Source organism: Haemaphysalis longicornis, unplaced genomic scaffold, assembly GCF_048455015.1.
Source record: "Haemaphysalis longicornis isolate Haplotype H1 unplaced genomic scaffold, Haemaphysalis longicornis Haplotype H1 scaffold_13, whole genome shotgun sequence".
Lineage (NCBI taxonomy): Eukaryota > Metazoa > Arthropoda > Arachnida > Ixodida > Ixodidae > Haemaphysalis > Haemaphysalis longicornis.
In genome coordinates, this window is record NW_027526233.1 from 23,826,999 (window position 1) to 23,831,218 (window position 4,220).

The window sequence follows — 4,220 nt, forward strand, 5'->3', positions numbered from 1 at the left end:
CTCGTTTGAAAGGCGGTGCCAGGCCAGCAGTGTCAGATGAGTCGGCTGCGCAATTCTTGCGTTCGGTTGCATGGTCCCGCTGAAACAACCTTTTGCAGTTACCTCACGATACAGGGTGAGCAGCGTTCCGTGTTTATGCTACTCGTGAACTTTCCTTTGTGGACCGTACGAAAGAAGAAAAAACTGTAACTGTCGTCAAACAGTTAAACCACCCGACCTGGCGATAGTGTCCCAAGTCGCGACCACCGCTACAGCTCGCTCAAAAGAAAGCCGATAAATAGGCTTCGTTTAGCGGATATTATTTTGTTTAGCCTCTTCAAATATTTTAAGTGCTATTTCTTACAGTATGCAGTCATTTAAACACGCCACAAAGCGCCACAACCAACTTTCACTCTGGCTTTTAATTGAAAACACATGGAGGGCGGCGAGGCATAGAGAAAGAAATACTGGTAAGAGTGGACACTCCCATAGAGCCCTGCGGCCGAATGACTGTACTGTAGTGTAGCGCACCGAGCGGACGGAGAGCCAAACTACTAACCATACTTTCGTACGTTCACTTTCGGTTTCGGTTTCGCGGACACCGATTTTGGCGGGTAGTTTGAAGGACTGGAAAGCGCTGCTCATAGCGACGGGCATCGGTACGGTATTCGGACGCTTTCATGCAATAATTAGTGTTTATTTGAATATATCATTCTCAGGCTTAGTGCCCGTATACTTTTACAAAAAAAAACTTTTTTCTGAAAACGTGAAATTGCAATTTACAGTACCAGTCACACTTGGTTAAGAATTCTGTCGCGTGTTCACATGTTTCCGAGCCACATAAAAGAGACACACCATAAATGAAGAAATATTTATTGCATGGCACTAAACGGAACAAGTTCAAATTGTCATCATTCTTTGCAACACACATATAATAATAAACAGTGAGTAATACACAACAGAGACAATACACAGTAGTGACAGGAAAATACGTTTCCAGGAATGAAAAAAAAAATGCACAAGTAAAGGTATCACAACCACACAAAGGATTTTTTCTCCACGGTAATTGAAAATGCAGAAAACCCAGAAACTCAGCCATCCACAGGTTTACTTGTATCTACGACACCCTCAGACTGTGTGCGCTGTTGCAGTCATACAAAAATATCAACAATAACATAATCTAGACACTCGGATACTTGCAACTGTTTACAACCCCTATCTCCGCAGATAATTTTCTTAGTCTGGCAATTTCTCCAGTTAGGATGTGGAAGAAGGGAAAAACTTTAGCTTTGATGGCCTCGCTTATTTGATGAACGCTAATGAGATCTATTGCCTCGGGGCAACTTCAAATCAGTATCAGTAATTGAACAGAAATCCCATTTATGTGGAGATGCACACGAAAAAGGTTAAGAGGAAAAAAATCACCTTACTATTGGTTTCTTGCAATGGTGCATTTTCCCAAGAAGCCGGGTTACCTTACGAAAGCGTTGCCTTCCCAGTAAAGGCAAAGGGCCAGGCGGGGATATTTTAGGTACGTGCACGTAGTCAACCGACAGGTTCCAGGCTCGATTAAGGCACACAAATTCATGCCTTCCGCTGTCAATACGAACAGTTTAATATAAGAAACAGGGAAGCAGTATATGCTTCTCGTGTATGAGACAATGGTGGCGCATTACAGAATCCCATAAGCATTTGACAACGTAGGTCCCAGCATGGTTCTCTTCATCTAGGCCAGTCCGACAACAGGCAGCACATATGGTGACAAACGACATTTACCATGACCTCTTACCCTGGCAGTCTTCATAATGTAAAAGGGTTTTTCTGAATGTACTGTTTTCACAATATTACAACTAGCAGCAACAATAACTTGCGAGTGGAGTTTGGAGACTGTATACGCTGTTGTTAGTGGTTTTAATGATATGAGGCATGTCAGTGATAAAAAACCATTTGTTCCTTGAGTCAACGATAGTCTTTTCAGTGGTCACGCCTTATTGAGTGCCGAGACTTGCGTTAGATTTTAGGTGCTAATGGCAAGGTTCAATAGATGGAATACAGTTGCGGTATCCATCAGAAGCATCAATGAGGTAGCAAGAAGCATTGCAGGCAGTCATCAATACAACTGAATAACTCTGGGAGAACAGTTGGCACGGCCACTTCTGCGAGTCCTGTGAGGGCACGATTCATGAAGTGCTTGCACCATGTTTGGTATGACGAATGCAGCTGGCTGGTTGGCTCTGTCTTGAGGGCACCTGTAGACCTGCACAGGTGATAGGTGATATAGTACACAAACTGCTTGCAATGACAGATGATATGCGAATAGTCTGTAAATTTCACTGCAACTAGTATTCAAGTATTGCCTCCAGTGCATGCCACCTATTTAAAACACAAGTTCTCTTATTCTATTCAGCAATCATGCGGTCAAGCTATTAGCAACACTTAAAATATGGGTCTTTGTAATTTCGCAACACTGGTTAGGCACATTCTTAATGCAATTCACCTATTGTTTGGGTTAACAAGAATGATAACGCTGCTCACATAGCCTGAATCCCTTTGTCTTTTTTGTAAAATCAGGACAAAGAGCGAGAGCGAGCTGAACGTTAAACAAACCTGTTGCCCCACGGGCTCGCGAAAGAAACGCATCCCGAGAACGGGCACCTGGCGAAAGTATATTTGGGCGCTGTGTGGGCACCATGGCAAGCAGCAGTGAGCGTCGTACTGAGTACTACTGACCGCCAAAGGCCATGCCTTAAAAAGATATGACAAGAAACACACAGTTCCGACTGAATAGGTGCAATCTGCGCAATACGTGTTTAATGAAACTAGCCAAAATATGACCAGAGAAAAGAGAGCAAACGCTTGAAAAAACGGCAAGTGTGGAACAGTTGTATGCAATGCCTGCGATACCGGAATTGATATACGATGTAGAACGAAGACCAAATTTGATGGTTTCAATGCACTGCCCACTCACCCCGCCTCGAGCAAAGCTGTTATCTGCCGACGAAAGACGCGTTTTTACCGTACCTGGCGCGCCAAAGCGAAGCGACGAGCGCGCGTTATCGGCGTCGGCGAGCGGGTTCGCTTTGTACGCAGGCAGCTTGGTATGCACCCATGTGTAAAACTTACGATGAGTGTACGGCTACTGGTTATGCCCAGATAAGCCAAATTAATGCAGATACGGCTACTTCGCCGTGTACGTTAGCCCGGACGGCTTTGCAGCGCATCACGGCCATAATAGCAGTAACAGTTGGCCAAGCTTGCAATGGCTAGCTAGTATAATACAACGCAGCCTGCGGCTCACGTAATTCAGTGCAGCGACAGCGCACAACGCCTGCTTCGCCTACGGACCGCCGGCCGGCCGGCCACTTCCGCAACTCACAGCCGTCGTTTGCGGCACGTAAACGCTACGTGCGACGACGGGCGCGTACCGCTGGCATCCCTCAGCGCTAGATAAACCTGCACAACCAGCCTAAAATACCATTACGTCCAGCTAAAAAATGGTGTCTTACGCCTTTCCGGCGCGTTTCCAAAGCGCTTATCTTAAAGACGCAGCACTAGCTATGCCTCATTCCCTGAGGTTACTCAGTGCTCGCAGCGTTTGCAGTACAAGGAAACGTAAATATGATACGCCACACCAGCACTTTAAAAAAGAAAGTCTCACCTTTCGTTCAGGATGCAAAACCGATGTCGCAAATAAAGCGCTAGGCGTTTCCTTCTCAACAACAGAGGTTAGCACGAGGCTGCAGAAACGCACGTGCAAACGCTGCCGGAAGAGCCAAATGGCGGCTTGCGCTTGCGGCTTGGCCAGGCTTGGCACAAAGAAGCCACAAAAATTTACATTGACAGCCATTCAACTTATTACACAAATAAAAATGTGTAGTCTAATGTGTAACAAAATTTTAAAAGTATAATATTGTGTGTTAGTTTATTTTAAATATATAATTTTTTACCACTTGCGCCGACTGCCGGACGGCGCGCGAGTCAGGCCACTCGGCCGCGATAAGCCCGTGTGTCCACTCTTCTAATTTTTTATTTCTCTATGGGCGAGGGTCGTCTGCATTTGTACTACCCAGAGGCATCGGCCGCTAGGGGCGCTGCATGTCGCCAAAACTCCTTCGTAGGAGGCCTATATCTAAGCCACGGTGTAAGAATATCTAGGTGTTCACACTGCGCGCGGTGGCGCGGCCAGATCTTGTTCCCCGCTCCATGCGCTTCTCAGGAACGCCGCCAGAGTGCGCCCCACC

At 46.1% G+C, this 4,220-nt stretch overlaps 1 long non-coding RNA gene across 1 annotated transcript; it reads right to left on the reverse strand.

Moving 5' to 3' along the window:
* Positions 1–835: 835 nt before the first annotated feature.
* On the reverse strand, positions 836–3,964 carry LOC144164265 (uncharacterized). Its single transcript, XR_013321123.1, has 2 exons — positions 3,638–3,964; positions 836–2,236 (listed from the first exon to the last, which is right to left on the reverse strand). It is a non-coding gene; the product is annotated as an uncharacterized LOC144164265 (long non-coding RNA).
* Positions 3,965–4,220: the final 256 nt, after the last annotated feature.